The 17760-nt window shown below is 37.1% G+C and overlaps 1 long non-coding RNA gene across 1 annotated transcript in view; it reads left to right on the forward strand.

Annotated features, from left to right (window-relative positions):
- Nucleotides 1-2583: 2583 nt before the first annotated feature.
- The window catches only part of LOC102122164 (uncharacterized), a 139858-nt gene continuing 124681 nt past the window's right edge, over nucleotides 2584-17760 (forward strand). Inside the window, exon 1 of the long non-coding RNA XR_012435214.1 lies at nucleotides 2584-2776. This is a non-coding gene — a long non-coding RNA (uncharacterized lncRNA). The remainder of the gene's footprint in view (nucleotides 2777-17760) is intronic.

Consider the following 17760-nt stretch of genomic DNA (forward strand, 5'->3'; position numbering starts at 1 on the left):
TAAACATGTACAATTATTACGTATCAATAAAAGTCAGTAGAATTTTAGCATGTTAATAGTGAGTATACTTTTATTGTCCCCAAGTCATTATGTATATTACAAAATGATTCTACAAATAAATTTTAAAAGAACATTTAAAAAAGCAACCACCCATCATCTTTTTAAAATGACTTTATTGAGATACATTTCACAAACCATAAAATTCACCCATTTAAAGTGTACAGTTCAATAGTTTTTAGTATATTCACAATTGATCACACATTCATATTTATAGTAGATAATGCAGTGTATTCACATTATTTAACCATCACTATAATCTAATTTTAGAAAATTTTATCAACTACAAAAGAAACTATGTAGCCACTAGCAGTTAGTTTCTATTTCTCCTAATTCCTTTAGCCCTCGGCAATCATGAATCTACTTTCTAACTCTATATTTTTGCATATTCTAGACATTACATATAAATGAAATCATGTACATACATGAGTTACTGAGGTTGAGAAGTCCCATGATTTGTCACCTAAAACTGGAGATCCAAGAGAGCTGGTGGTGTAATTTTGGCCTGAGTCTGAAGGCCTTAGAACTGATGGTATAAATCCAAGTCCAATGGCATGAGAAGACCAATGTCACAGCTCAACCTGGTAGGTAGTAAGGGAAAGAATTCTTAATTTCCCTGCATTTTGTTCTATTCAGGCTCTCAACAGACTGAAAAGCGCCCACCTACATTGTGGAGGGCAGTCTACTTTACTGAGTTAACTAGTTCAAATACTAATCTCATCTGAAAACACCCTTATAGACCAAAACAGAAAAATGTGTAATCTGGGCACCCAATAGCCCAGTCAAGTTCACTCTCCAAATGAACAATTACAGGCATGATCACCACCTTTTGACTTGTATACATGGGGAATGATAATCAAATAAGTAGTTTCTATATTTTCAGAATTTAGTGATGAAAAGATGTCAAATTAAATTAAGAAATGAGATATAAAGAGACTCAAATGCTGGGCATTTGTAAAAGAGCTATTTCTTATTAAAAATTTTCATGTAAATTTCTTTATAAAGAAGAGTAATAACAAGTTCAAAGAAAAAATTAGATGATAATGAGTGTTTTCCATTGAAGATTGTTATAGGTTGGGTTAGAAGTTCTGTGAGGAACAAAAAAGGACAAGAAATTCCGCAATGCTAATATAGGTGTGATGTTTCAGGTACTAAAAATAAATCACCATTTTTGATACTGAGAAGAGAAATGCCAAATGACTGCAAATGATCATAATATTTATTTCTATAATTTAAAAAACAAAGATTGAATAAGAAAGATAGAACATAGTTTTGATACTCATGTCCCTCAGGTGCTATCACTAGGGACTAACAAGACAGATGATTTTTTCCATAATTTTCTCTGTAGAGCTGGTATTAGGATCTTTGTGTAAGGCACTGGTTCCAGGAAAGGTGAGATTAGCAGATATCTTTCATTATAATTATACCTTTATGTCAAAGCCAGCTAAATGAAACTATACACTAAAGTTAAAAGTTTAAAAATACTATGATTATGATTGAAGGACCATTATAACCATCTTTAAAGAATTGTTTTGTGGCTGGGTACAATGGCTCATTCCTGTCATCCCAGCACTTTGAGAGGCTGAGGTAAGAGGATTGCTTGAGTCCAAGAGGTCAAGACCAGAATGGACAATGTAGTGAGACCCTGTCTCTATGAAAAAAATGTAAATAAATAAAGAGTAATTTTGAATTGATATTAACTCTGGGGACTCACAATACTGCTTAATACAGATTAGAAAATATTATCAGGCAACCTTTTATAACAGTAAGTATTATTGCAGACAAAACATTTTGGGAAGGGTGAACATCAGTGAGAAAGAAAAAGGTAGTTGGGTTATATGAGCACAAGCCTATAGATTTTTGAACAGAATTATGCTGTATTATTATCTAATTAGGTATCCAAATCGTCATGGTCAAGTAAAAAAAGAAATTCAGTTATAGGGAGAGGAGGTGGCAATATGGGATTTAAAGCAAAATCTCTATCACTACTCTTCTCTATCTAATGCTAATGAGAGGTGCAGGGTCGAGTTATCCTAGATGTTAATTTAATGAGACTCCTAGAGGGGAAATGGGAGCCCAGTGGAAGGAGCTGGAGGTGAAATATTGGATTTTCAGGGCCCTGAAGACACACAAACCAGAAGAGAGTGCATGATCCTTAAGGGGTCTGTAGAAATGAAGGAATTTCTTAAGAACTCCTACACGTACCAGGTGCCAGAAATGATAAGTTCCTTTTCTAGGCTTCCTTGGTTTTTCTTGCTCTGTACACAGCCCCTCCTGCTTAATCTGTAATGAGCACTTGTTTCTCTGCTTAATCTGTAACTAGCAAACCTCTTACTCTGTAAACAACCCTTCCTGCCTGGTTGGTAAGGGACAGCCTCTCCCTTCTTCCCTAATTGGCCTTATTCAATTTCAAACACTAGCCGATTGGATCAGCTTAGACTGTGTGGTCCGACTCCAGCCAATGGGTAAAGGACACAGAACAGGAACTGCGTTAGGGATAAAAACCCCTGCCCCACCTGGCTTGGTGTGCTCTTGCCATCCTGACTGACATAGGCAGCATCCTTCTGCAGAAGTAAATGTGGCTTGCTGAGATATTTTCTGCCTAAGTTCTGGTTTTCTTTGCAGCACCCAGCGTTTGTTTCTAACACAGCGAAAGAGTGAGCTGTAAAAACCTCTCAAATTCAAGAAAGCATAAAGCAAATTGAACAATACTGGTGAGGTAAGAACTTGACTTTCCCAAGTTTTTCCCCTCTACTACCCTCTTCCTAAAATAATTGCAGGATGTAGAAGCCAAGATGAGTAGGCTAAGGAAAAAATTGGTAGGAAAGAAAGAAGACGCCAGAAGATGTCAAAGGTTTTTGCTTCCAGCAAACTTTAACTAAATAAATGTTAAATTAATGTAAAAACAAATATGGGCTTTTGATTGTTATATGGAATGAGACCATTTAATTTTTGACCAATTGGAGTTTAAAATTGCAATTACTTAACGTTGACCCCAAAGTTTTGAGACTTCAAAAGTCTTTATTCCAGGTAAGTGGGAAGATAGAACATTTTAAAGAATATCTTCACTTTAATCAAGTTGGATCTTATATAGCTAACATTTTCGTTTATCTCAATATTATGGGAAAGGAAAATGTCATATGAACTCAGAAACGTAATAGGATCTAAACTTGAACAAGTGAAAAAATCATGATTTTTCAATTCTCTTGTGTATATAAATTACTTAGACCAATCTTTAGCAAAAATAAAATGAGAACTGTTTTATAAACAGTAAAGCGTCTACAGATTATTCAAGAAAAAAACCCTTATCTGTGAGTCCTTTGAGGACAAAAGCATTTTATGGCAGTGTGAACTAGTTAATGTCATTAGGTATTAAAAGGCAAGAACAATAAAAAACAGTGAGCAGAACGTATAAAGAAGTTAGACGACTGGAAAGAAATTAGGCATGATGTAAAGTTTAAGAATGATAAAAACTAAATATTTGCATTGAAGAAAACATGTTTGAAAATGATGAGTTCTGTTTTTTGTTTGTTTGCTTGTTTATATTTTTCTTTTGGTAACTTTTCATCCCTGCCCCCCCCCCACCAAAAGCTGTTAAGTGCTTCATTAGTAAACAACATGATGGACAGAAAATAGATAGGAATACATTATGAATAGTTTTGACGTAGAATTATGTGTTAGTTTATAATCTAATAGCATGTCTAAAAGTTTTGAGTTGTATGTAAAATGCTTAAGAATTTTTAATAAAAAATCCCAGTGTGTTGTGGGATTTTCTTGATCTAAAATAGCTAACACCTGAATTTTATGATTTCATGCAATAATTTTATTTCATTCATGATTTTGTGGGTCAGGAATTCTGGAAGGGCCTGGCTGGGTGATTCATCTTTGCTCAAGCTGGCAGCAGTAGAAGCTGTGGAATACACTCAAGCTGGCTTCTCCACCCCCATATCTGGTGCCATGGTGCTCCCTGGCCTCTCTTTCTTTCCATACAGCATTTCCAGGGCCTCTCCAATGTGGCCTGGGCTTCTCACATACAATGGTTTCAGGATAGTAGCTCAGGGCTCTGGAAGATCAAGGAAGAGACACTAGTTCTCCTATAGGCTGAGTCTGGAACTGGAGTGGAATAATCTCTGATGCTCTCTATTGTCAAAGTGTAGTCCACAAGTTTAGATTCAAGAGAGAGAAATAGATTCCATCTCTGCATGGAAGGAGGGTCAGAAGTTTTTCAGCTTTCTTTACCCTCCACACTATAGTTTATCAACCTTTAAGTTTATAGAGCCTTCTGAGAACCTGATGAAGAATATGGGAAATGCACTTTCATCACATTTGTATGCAATTTTGGTGGAAACACTTACCCTGAAGACTTAATGTCTAAAATAAGGTTGCGTGATGAATGGAATTATAGAAATAGTATATAATCCTTACCTTGATGTCAGATCCATTTGTCTATTCGCTAAATCCCTATCTTCTTTGTCCTCTTCTTTCCTCTTTAACCTTAACCTTCTCTTCCTTTCCTTTTGAGGTCTGTCTTTGAAAGGATCTTGGTTGTAGTTCAGCAGTTATAATTTCACAAGGTTCATTTCTCTCAGGGTAGTAATAAACTTTTAAAGTATGACTAGGTCAATATTTCTCTAAATGAGTTCCTTTGTCCATAATTTAAACCCAGTAGCAGACACTCTGTGACTAGAAAGACAGAAAGGAAATAATCCCTTGGCACAATATTTTTAATAGCCAGATGTCATTGCCACTCACCAACTTTTACGTTGTATACAAGTATAACCTTGCCAACTGATTTCCAACTTCTACCCAAACTGTCTGTTTGGATTTTGTTTCTTATCAGCCACCGCAAATACAAAGGTTGTTTTTCAATTTCGTTCTGTAAACATATGATTGCTGCATCCTGTGGGAATTGAAATTAAGCATCCCAGCTTTGGATATTTTTTTCAAAAGCAATAAAAGGCTTCTTTGGCTTTGTCTTTTTATGAGGATGCTTTGCATCCTGCTCACATGCCTTGTAATGTAATCTCAAGACACAGCTGTTATTTCAGAGAGTTCATTCATGTCAGCAGCAATTAAAAAGTCCTTTGTTTTCCAAACATGCTTCCCAGCTTGCCTTGAGGAGCTTTGCAAACAATGACTCCTACAGCTTGAGAAAAGGAATCTTTATTGTGTGTGGCAGAAAGGGTGTGTCATGCTCATTTTCAGTCTTGTTCCATGATTTACCACAGGTACACCCGTGCATCTTCTTGACAGTGAAGTTTTAAATATAGAAAATTCTCTGTCGTCACTTTGCCACTTTCAGATATCACCTCTTGTAGCAGTGAGTTAGAGCATACTTATAAGACGGGATGAAAATCAAACCACTCCTTTGATATCACTGTGTTGCCCTACTTATGTTTTCATTTTATATATTGAAATGGATGTATCCTGGAGACTTGAGCTTCAATAGCTTGATCTTGCTTTGCTTTCAGGTGAGATGTGTACTATAGGACAGTATCTCAAGGGCTCCCTGTGCATACTTTGTGTTTCAGGTTATGGGCACCTGGAGAATGAAGAATTGAAAGAGAGACATGTGATATGATTTCAGAGCCTCAAAAAGGCAGGTTCTTTCCCTATCGGTCCTGTTTTCCTCTCTCAAAAGTGAATGGGTACATTCCTTGTAGAGGATTAGAGAAAGTACACGTGGCCTTGTCTTATCTAGCCTTTTCACCTGTAGAGTTGGGTCTCATGTGTATTAAGATAAATGCCTGCTATGAGCATTTACAAATATTAGTGTCATGAATACATTTGTATACCTTTCAGATTGTTACACATAGACTGTCTTATTTTAATGATTGTGTGTGTTTGTGTGTGGTGGTGGTAGGAGCAGGGGTAACTAGACTGGTACTCATTTAACACATCCTTTCTGTTTTCGGTCAGTTTCTAGACTTCTTTTTGCTTTGGAATAAAAGGATGGGATGAAGGTGGGAGCAGGGAACTAAGGAAATTGCTAACTTATAATAAGCTGAAACACACAGCCAGAGGTACATATTTTCCCTTCACCTTTTAAATAATCAGAATGAGCATGTGATATCTCAAATGAAATATTTATTTACCTAAATGACAATGGGTTTTATATTTTAGCAAATATACAAAAAAGTATAGAATCTGCAGTCTAGGGAATACATAAAGGTATTATAGAACAGGACATATATTTCCAACTCAAGTTCCATAAGTCTATAGATTCTTTAAAGTCTGCTGACATTAGATAAGGAGTAATCAGGTATATGTCAGAGTAGATTTTACAAATGTGAAGCTTTTGAGTATTTTGCAAGCCTGTTGGTGAACACACATCTGGACTCTGAGTCACATGATTAATGTGAGCTCAAGTTTTTCTCAGCTGGAAATCTGCCCTTAGCAATTGCGTATCCCTCAGTCACGATGTCTGAGAATTCTAGTAAAAGGCAGGCAAAGTAATGTGTAATTACAAAGCATTTTTCTTATTCTGCCTTTATGGAAGAAGAGATCCAAATAATCCCAGTTCATAGAGTTAGAGCTGATCTTAAATCAGCTAGTGGAAACCTTGCTTTGTGTAAAAGGAGGAAGCAGCAACAGTAACAGCAGAGAGATAAGGGATTGCCTACACACTGCTCAGTCACCCAGGATCTGAATCGAGGTCTTTTGACTTAGCCAATCCTGAATATCAAATTAGAAAGCCTGAGAGAAGTATAGTAGGTACTTTGTTTTTACATCTTTATTGAGGTAATTCACTCATTTAATATGTACAGAACTGGACTGTTTTTTAGTGTTGCTGTTGTTTGGATTTGTGTCCCCACCCAAATCTCATGTCAAATTGTAGTCCTCGGTGTTGGAGGACTGGTGGGAGGTGATTGGATCATGGGGGCCGATTCTCCCTTGCTGCTCTCCTGATAGTGAGTGAGTTCTCATGAGATCCGGTTGTTTAAAAGTGTGTAACACTTCCCCCTTTGGTCTCTTCCTCCTGCTCCAGTCATGGAGGATGCTTGCTTCCCCTTTGCCTTCCACCATGATTGTAAGTAAGTCCTCAGCCATGCTTCCTCTACAGCCTGTGGAACTATGAGTCAATTAAACTTATTTTCTTTGTAAATTACCCAGTCTCAGGTACTTCATTATAGCAATGTGAGAACGAACTAGTACAAACCTACTCAGAGTTATGGAGTTATCACCACATTATAGAACATGTCAAAATGCCCAAAAGAAAACCTTTCCCCACTACCAGTCACTTCCTATTTACCCCTAAAGGCCTGCCTCCACCCTCGTCCTAGGCAAGCACTGGTCTGCTATCTGTCCTGATGGATTTTCCTATTCTGGACATTACATACAAATGAAATCATTTGAGAGGCGGTGTTTTGTGACTAGCTTCTTTCGCTTGGCATAATGTTGTAACACTTCCATGTTAAAATGATAATCTGTATTTCATTTTTTTATTGCCAAATAGTATTTTATTGTGCAAACGCTCCACATTTTGTTCATCTGTTAATGAGCTGAAAATCACATAGGCTGTTTTAATTTTTTGGCTATTATAAATAGTGCTGTTATAAATATTGTGTGAAAGTTTTTGTGTGCACTGCACATACATTTTAATTTCTCATGGGTATATATTTGGAAGTGAAATTGTCAGGTCATATGGTAAACCTGTGTTCAATATTTTGAAGAACTGCCAAACTATTTTTTCCTAGTTTGTTTTTACAACAATGTCAAAATATTATACTAACAACTCCCATGAACCAGGGTGATGCTGAGCTGATTTTCAAAGTATATAACCATCCATATGGAAAAGTTAGTGTATATTAATACATAGTTAAAAATCTTGAAGAGGCACAAGAAAGTCCTCATCATTAAAATAAGACTATGAAAAGCAATAATCATGCTTTCTACATTGTGAATAATTTGCATAGTCTATATTTAAACCAGCCAGTATATAACAGGCTTTTCGTTGGCAGCAATAAGAATTTGGCCAAGTTAATGTTAATATAGTCTTTCACTTTGCATTTCTAGATATAGAAAATGGCAACAGGTTTTTGATAAAGATGTTAAGATATTGAAAAAATAAAACTAAAAATATCAGTAGGAGAGAACAGCACCATTAAAGGAAGGGGCTAGTCTTAGTGCTGAAGTTCTCTGAATTCCAACTGCATCAGGGTTTGGCAGCAGTATCATGCACACACTGAAGAAAGCTTTTTTGCTGCCTTTTGAAGCTGCCTTTTGTAGGTCTTATGTATAAACAAACCAGAATGAAGCTATTCGATTTTTTACCTGTATTTCTCTTAAGACATTTTGCCAGCCTTTTTTTTTTTAACCGTATACCTCATAAAATAGCTGGAATGTCTAACTTTAGGTCCATGACCCATTTTTTTTTCTGAGCTCCCCTACAATCCATGTGACATTACTTTGTATCCTGGAACCCCACCTTTACCTGTGGAACAGGAATAATTAGGTGCACCTGTGTACCTAAGAAGATGGGGATATGTGATAACAAATGAGATATGTAGCACACAAAACTCTGTGAACTATTTATTTATTTAGAGATGGAGTCTTGCTCTGTCGCCCAGGCTGGAGTACAGTGGCGCAATCTCTGCTTACTGCAATCTCTGCCACCTGAGTTCAAGAGATTCTCCTGCCACAGCCTCCTGAGTAGCTGGGATTACAGGTGTATGCCCCCACACCTGGCTAATTTTTGTATTTGCAGTAGAGACAGGGTTTCAGCATCTTGGCCAGGCTGGTCTTGAACTCCTGACCTCATGATCCACCCACCTCAGCCTTCCAAAGTGCTGGGATTACAGTTGTGAGCCACCGTGCCTGGCGCTGTACTCTGTAAACTATCAAGTTCTAAAAGATAAGGCATTTCTATGGGCCAAGTAGAACTGTGCTTATTATGTTTGAAGGGATATTTTAAATGTTCAGAGCACGGATACTTTTTTTTTTCCACAACTACCTATAATTAATGATCAGCACTATTTAAAGCATTTAAAGGCACATTTCTAAACCGATAGGCGCAACTAAAAATATAAAATTAGGAAGAATTGACAACATTTGCTTAGCTACCACATCCAACATGAAACTCTCACTCCAAAAGGCTTTCTTGGGAGATACTGTAAGGAGCATGGAGCATGTACATTACAGACAAACTGAATTTGTATTTTGCATAATTTCAGGTTGCAGATTGCTCAGTTCTTTCCTTGCTTCCCAGAAACACTGGAAACTTACCCCATTCTTAACTCCATCTCTCGGAGCTGTTTTTATATTTTTGCAGGCAAAAACGAGAGGTAAAGGGACAGGTGAACTGTGGCTACTTAAAGTAAAATATACATGACACGTTTCCTTTGCTCTCTTCTTGTGATACCGATACCAAAACACACCATTTTCTTAGAGAATTTTTCAAGTTCTATTTAAAAAAGAAGGAAAAACAAAGTAAAGAGCTATTACCAAAATTCACATCAATTGGCAAGTTAAAAGCAACGCTAGGAATATGACCCCGAAGGGCCATTTCTTTTTCGCTTCTATTCACTTATCAATATAATTATAGTTTCATTAAATGCATTTGGGATTGAAAGTGTTTTTAAAGTAAACATTTACTTTAAAACAATGTATTAAAAGCTTAGAAAGGTGGGTGTATATATATATGTACATATAAAAGTACATCTCTCTGTACTTATGTATTTTATTATATATATATTTATATGTAATTATATATACTTGTATATATTAAGAGTATATATATGCAAAAAGTATATACATACTATATATAAAGTATACATATATAAAGTATACATACTTTATATATAAAAAATATACTTTATAAAAAGTATATATATGTTTTCATGATGGAAGATTGCAAATATAAAATAAGACAAAGAATACGAAATTTTAGTAAGAATATATCAACAAAAAATATAATTAGCAGCTTGTCGAGAACATTAAATTTTGCTACTGTCGAATTTTATGAGAGTAGCAGCTGCTCTGCCACTTACTACCTAAGCATCAATATCTTAAGATAACACAGAGCCTTGTTTTTTATTATTTTTTTTCCTACCTGAAAAAAAAAACCAGACAGGGAATTCAGCAGGTGCTATTTCTGGAGAAAAATGACTAGCATTATGAACATCTTCAATTATTTGCCTCGTTTCATATAAATTCCTCTTTCCTCCCTCCAAGTTCTCATTATTCAAAAGTCATTTACCACTAAATTATAGAAAAAATAGTTTCTCCTGAAGCAGAAGTGAAGTGAAGCTGGGTATGAGTCAATAAACAATTATGAGGCTCTCAAATCATCAAAAAGATGCCACCAATGACATATGACCTATGCTGGTCTCGGCACCCGTTTATGAAGAGACTAGAAGGGGTAATATTTTTCCTTCTGTGGAACTGATGGTCCCTGTCATCTCAACTTGAGGGAAAGTTTGTCTTTGAACCAAAACATACTCGTTTGTGGAGGATATACAGAAGATACACATGAGCATCTCTTCCTAAGAAAATATGTTTGAAACTCTCATCATGTCTCGGCAAACAGAGCCTGAGATGAGTGGCTTGCAAGCCTCAGTAGCCTGGCTCATTGTTTTCTTCTAGGTATGGTAGAATCAGTGACTGCATGGCTCAGAGAGAGGCTGCGGAGCCAGGCAAGCCTCGGTTCAGACTTGGCTGCTCATGAACAGTGTGACCTTGGCAAATTATGGGGTTTCTTAAAGCCTGTTTCTTCATTTATAAGTTGTAAGTATATGCATCTTTTTTTAAAAAAAGGTTTAAAAGTATGTATGTAATACTCTGCACATGTTATGCATGGCAGAAGCTGTTGGGTTTCCTTACTCTTTCGTTGCCCATAGAATCCTGAGGATATTAGAGTCACAGCGTACCCAGGGCCAGAGAATTAGTCCTGATTGCTTTGTACTATTGTGGCAATCTTATTTTCCATTGCCGTGACTGATTTTGAAATATGAAATTCACTTCTGGCCAATGATATGTAGCAGGGAGACCTCTGGGGCTTCTAGGAGAGGCTTTTCACCTTGAAGAGAGAGAGGGATTGGAGGAAGAGTTCTATTTGGTGTTGGGCTTTGTTATGTGAGAACTTGAGGCCTGTGCTCCATTAGCCAACTGACTGAGACAAAACTGAGTATGAAACGCTGAGCTTCAGTTTGAAAGTGGGTCCCCAGGTCATTATGGAGCAACCATGAGACAGCCTCTTCTGGCCTTTTGTTAAACACAAGAAGTATCCTGTGTTTAAAGCACTCTAGGTGGGATTTTCCATTATTTGTAACCAAAAGCATCCAACACAAAAAGTAGACTGTTAATAATATGTGTTAATCAGTGTATTTTGAAAGGGCAAATTGGTATTTATTAAAACCCATTTCCTTGAATGAATAGAAAATAATCCTCAATTGAATTCCAACTGCAATTCTATAATACTTTTTCTTTTTAGAATTTTGGAAATTTAAAAATCTTAAAAAAACATTTTTTTTTCTTTTTCAGGGAAGATCTAATAAAATTTAGTGGAATTCAATCAGTTACGTTTTATTTTAAAAGCAAAGAAGAATGCCATAGACTTATACTTTGGAAAGGAATTTAATAATTATTTATATCTAAAATTTAAATCACCTTCCTGCTTCTAATTAAAGAGCACTTAAAATCCATCTCAGGAGATAGAACTGGGGTTTTTTAATGAATTTTTAAAAACCAACCTATTAAATAGCAGCATTTTAGGTTAGGTTTATGTAGTACACAGGTTTATGTTAGGACTCATAATTATGGATCAGATCCAGTTTGGGTGATCCATGAAAAATAACTCATATGTCATGCTCATAATTTACATAAAAGAAGGTATTTCTTGTTCCTTCTTTTAATTACACGGGTGATACTCGCTGCAGAGGAGAATCCTAATTTCTGTTGTATTTTTATTCCTCTGTTGGAGATCTTCCTCTTCCCTTTCTTCTGCTTATCTCTGACAGACTACAAAGCTAAAGGAAATTAAAAATGTCTAAACATACCAATCCTGGAAATTTGAAATCTTTTTGAATTTTATTAGACCCTGTGACACCAACCAGAAATTGGAAACTTCTTTTGTCTTGGAAGCTGCAGACTTTCTTTAAGAACGATTAATGAGAAATGGTGCACAGATCAGGTAAGGACCTAGAGCTAGATCTGATTTTTTAAAAGTACCAGCAACTGGCTGGGCTCAGTGGCTCATGCCTGTAATCCCAGCACTTTGGGAGGCTGAGTTGGGCAGATCATGAGGTCAGGAGATGGAGACCATCCCAACTAACATGGTGAAATCCCAAAAAATTAGCTGGGTGTGATGGCATGGACCCGTAGTCCCAGCTACTTGGGAGGCTGAGGCAGGAGAATTGCTTGAATCTGAGAGGCGGAGGTTGCAGTGAGCTGAGAGAGAGCCACTGCACTCCAGACTCTGTGTCAAAAAAAAAAAGTACCAGTAACCCAGTAACTATAACAGTAGATTGTTTGAGCCAGTTCAATAGACAGCACAGGTTGTTGTATATTAAAGTAAAATGTGTGACTGTCTTTTTTGATGTAAAAGGTTATACATTCATCATTTGTTATTAAAAAATAATTATTGCAACTCTACTATGTTCCAGGCCATTCTACATTCAAACTTATAAAACCCCTGGAGGCCCTGGGCCCTACTGCATAGTAAAAATGCCTCAGAAGCTCCTGTAATTCCCTTGGCCATACTATTGATATTCCAAATGATACTACTATTTGAGCATAAGTATGTGGCTAGAAAAAAGCAGTCAAGAATGATGGACTGGATGCAGGCAAGAGTGTGCCTTGTACTCACCTCAGGGTCTGTGAGCTGGGCTTGTGGATTATGAACTTGTTGCGGGTGGTCGACGGGAACTGTCTGTGGTTTGGTTTGTCAGGGGGCATCAAGCAATGTAACTGCCCCCTCATCAGCATGTCAAATTGTATTAAGTCTCATCTCATGTAAATTCTCTGATGAACATTCTTATTTCCTGTAAGATTATTTGAGATAAAACTGAGATTTAAGATATAAGTAATTTGAAATGGATTTCCATGATTACTAACAAGAAATCCTTGTGAACCCACTTCTTTGTCCATGGATCCCCAAGGGGAGTGCGGAGAGAACTGCAGTTCCATGTGACCAATTTCCCTTTAATTATGCATTTTACACTAATAAATTTTAAAACATGATATTTGAGAAGGACTCAGACTTCCACAAACTGCCTGAAAGGTCTATGAACCAAGAAGTTTAAGAGTAATGTGGAAAGTAAATATAAGCATTTGTGCAACAGTGGTGCAAGGAATACAGAAATTAAATAATAGAAACAAGATCACTAATAAAGTTTAGGACTGGTCAGTCCTATCTTCCTCTAGCACATGAAATTGGGGCTGCAGCTGGCATAGCAACATCACTGAAGTCTCTGCATGGTTGGAAACCTTCACACACCCTCATGAGGAAGGGAATAAGCACAGCAGTGCGTGATTCTGTGGACAATCATCTTGGAGCTGTTGGATTTAGCAGTGGCTAAAATGGCCATATATTTTGAAAAGGAAGCAAGTCCTAGAGCTCGTTAGCTTGAAACTGACAAGCAATCACAACTTTTTTGTCTGACCACATTTTACTTTTACTGCTTAGTAAAAATATACTCCAAACATCGGTAATGTCTAAGTACTTTCATTGAATGGTTTTATGTAAAAAGTGAGGAAGACATTTCCTCATCTCACCATGTCCTGTGATATGTTTTTAAGTTTGCAACTTGGAAAGCAGGCCCAGAGACTAGTATGTCTTGGGTGGCCTTTCATGGCTGAAACTACTTGTAATCTCCTATTTCCCATTTTCTCATCTCTTTCTTTCTCCATTGCAGGATTAATGAAGACTCAGGAATATGGACATATTTTCAGAACTATGTTAATCATAGTCCAAGGAACTCATAAATGTATACAGACTTTTTTTTTAAAGTTATGCCACACATTTGCTTTTCATTATTTATTTACCTTTTATAATTTCAGCTTGTATTTTAGATTCAGGGGGTACATGTGCAGGTTTGTTACTTGGGTATATTGTATGAGGCTGAGGTTTGGTTGTATGATTGATCCTGTCACCCAGGTAGTAAGCATAGTATGCAACAGTTCGTTTTTCAGCACCTGCCCTCCCTCCCCCTCCCACCTGTAGTAGTCCCCAGTGTCTACTGTTCTTACTTTTATGTCTATAACTACTCAATGTTTAGCTCTTACTTATGAATGAGAACGTGTGATATTTGGTTTTCTGTTCCTGTATTAACTTGTTTAGGATAATGGCTTCTAGCTGCATCCATGTTGCTGCAAAGGATATGATTCATTCTTTCATATGACTACATAGTATTCTATATACCAGACTGTTTTAAAATAAAGGCAATTTTCCTCTTAATGAGAGAACTGCAAATAATGAAAGTTTGTTCAAAAGTTATTTAAAATCAAAACAAGCTAAGGGTCTTTATCCATTTTGTGCTGCTATAACTGAATATCCAAGACTGAGATATTTATAAAGAACAGAGACTTATTTCTTATAGCTGGGAAGTCCAACATTGAGGGTGTGGCATCTGGTGAGTGCTTTCTTGCTGCATCATCCCATGGTGGAAGGTGGAAGGGCAACAGAGCATGCACAACAGAGAGGGTTGAACTCATTCTTTTATCAGGAACCCACTTCTTCAGTAACAGCATGAATCCAGTCATAAGGGCTCTACCCTCATGAGTCAGTTACCTCTAAAAAGTCCAGCTTCCGAACACTGCTGCACTGGGGATTAAGTCTCCAACACATAAACTTTGGTGAACACTCTTAAACCATAGCACTAAGTTAGTTATACTGAATGAGAACATGCACGAAGTGTTACTATTTGCCGTTCAAATTCTACTAAAAACTGTTGAGGTATAACTTTTAGCAGGCTCAAAATGCCTTTCTTTTAATGTTTCAGGGTAAGAATGGAGAAGGAAACAGGCTTAATGTGGCCAAAACTTGCATATTCTAATGTGGCCACTCAAACATTTTTTTCTGTCTCTCTCTAGAGTTTAAAGGCAGGGTAAAAATATCTCTGATTTGAAAGTCAGAATTGATTTCCACTTTTACAGATGTGCAACTAAAAACCTGGGAATCTTCCTTGGACCTTCTTTTTCTCTTGCACCTCACATACGGTTTGTCAGCAAATGTTGTCACCTTTACCTTCAGAATATATTCATACTCCATCACTTCTTACTATCTTCTCTGTGAGCTTCTGTGTCATGGCCACCATCTCTCTCCTGGATGACTCTACTGGTCTTCAAACTGGTCTTCCTCTTTCCCTCTTGCTCCTGTTAGATTATTTTTTTAACACCTTAGACAGAGGTCTGTTAAAATGTTAAGTCAGATCATGTTACCCCTCCACTCAAAATCCTGTGATCATTTTCCGTCTTACTCAAAGTTCCAGTCACGGCCCTTGCAGTGGCCAGCCAGGCCCTTCATTCTGTTCATGTTAGCTTTCTTGTCTCATTTCCTCATACTCCCCACTCACTCTGCTTCAGCCACACTGGCCCATTGCTTTCCCTTATCTTCAAACCCTGGAACAGTGGCTGTCACATAGTAGGTACTCAATAAATTTTTGATAGATGAATGGTAACCCAAGTATCTTCTGTGCTTATACTGTGATCTGAAATGCAAAGAAAAATGGACTAAGTCCCTCATTTGGTGTTTAGCTCCTAATGCCCCTTGTAAGTTCCTGGGAGAACTTAAATATCTTTAATTTTTCTTTCTTTCTTCTTATTATTTTTTTGAGATGGAATCTTACCCTGTCACCAGGCTGGAGTGCAGTGGTGTGATCTTGGCTCACTGCAACCTCCGCCTCCTGGGTTCAAGCAATTCTCCTGCCTCAGCCTCCTGAGTAGCTGGGACTACAGGTGTGTGCCACCACTCCCGGCTAATTTTTGTATTTTTAGTAGAGACAGGGTGTCACCATGTTGGCCAGGATAGTCTCGATCTCTTGACCTCGTGATCCACCTGCCTTGGCCTCCCAAAGTGTTGGGATTACAGGTGTGAGCCACCGTGCATGGCCTTCTTTTTGGTTTTCAAAAGCTCTAAATCATGATTTCCTCTGAAGTTTTTGTTTGCATTCTGCATTCTGCCTTCCCTGCGTACTGTCCTTTTTCTGCATCATGTTGCTCTGTTGGGCATGCTTGAATCCTTCAATCCCCACAGCTCTGTGTATAGCAGGCTTGGTTAAGATTTGGAATAATTAATGTTTAGGTCCTTGCTTTCTTAAAAGCCATTACTTTCCGCACTGAGAACTTTTGGTGGATTCATCTACTCAAACTCCAGTCTCCTTCCATTTCCTCAGTTTTGTTTTTTCTCTTTCCCAAAGTACTGCATTCCTTCTTAGGACATCTGATTATCAGAGCACTCTTTTATTTCTGAGCCAGACTATCTCATAGGGTTTCTACCCATTAGTGGATAAAATTCATTTTCCTAATTCTGTAATGCTCATTTAGAACAAATAACATCCCTTTTTCGGTGCTTCTCAGTCTTCTGGGGCTCTGTGAAAGTATTACAATCCTGGATAATTTGACTAAACATAGTTTTCTTAAAACGAAAACCATTCCTCCATCTGGAAAGTTCTATTTATTTTGGAAAAAATATGCTTTATAGTGATTAGGCCTCAGATATAAGCTCATTAGCCATATTACAGGCTGCATTTATTAATACATATTGGCCTTTTCAAAAAACTTCCTTAATGGATCTCTTGATATAGTAAAAATTGTGAATGGTTTTAATTGTCTAATGTATATTTTATGACAGATAAAAATATTATATCTGAATTCATGCTCCATTGCTAAAACTTAAGAATGTTATAAATAAACTACTTAAAATGTCCCATTTTGTTGGAAAAAAAACTTCTTATGAAGCTTAATGTGCAGTTAATTCAGAGCCTACACAAGAATGGCCTCTTCTTAAAAGTCTAACTATTCATTATGTGGCATTTTGTAGAGAAATTTAACGAAAGCAATGTAGGCAGCTTCACTCCAGTTCTTGGCAATAAGTAACACTGATGATTAATGACCTACATTGGTAATTGGCTCTTGGTTACAGATGCCATGGACATTTAAGAGATGAGACTATAATGAATGGAAATATCTCAGTAGTTCAACTAGCGCTTACTCACCGAGGGATTAAGGTGACCTGACATGCTAGTACAAGCCTGGTTATGTAAAACTGCATATGCTGTTTTTAGGTTTTCCTTGCATGGCAGTAATTTTCCTTTCACTTAAAAAAAAATCTTAGAGTTAGGAAAGTCTGCCAAAGAGAGAGCATTATGAAACAAATGCTACCAAAAACATTTGAAACCAACGTGCTAGTCAACCTAAGATAAGTAGTTTCTTATTTTCTAAGCAAGTGACATTTCCTAATGATCACCTGCTATGAATGGGCCGTATTGTTATGTTCTGTCAGACTTTAGCTGTATAAAGGTCTGTGCCTACAGGTGAACCCATGGGAACTGGGTCCTGGATTCTGCAAAGAAGAACCAAATCAAGAATCACTGTCCGTGACCATCTTAAAGACCTGGCATAGGAAGCATGCTTTTCTTCTTGTTGAAGTTTGCCAGCTTTGCATTTGGATTTGCCTTTTCAGATTTCGATGCCTCTGCACACTGAGATTTGTCAGTCATAAACTTTGCCAATAACTGACCATACTATGTCCACCCATGATTTTTT

The sequence above is a fragment of the Macaca fascicularis genome, chromosome 5, assembly GCF_037993035.2.
Source record: "Macaca fascicularis isolate 582-1 chromosome 5, T2T-MFA8v1.1".
Classification (NCBI taxonomy): Eukaryota; Metazoa; Chordata; class Mammalia; order Primates; family Cercopithecidae; genus Macaca; species Macaca fascicularis.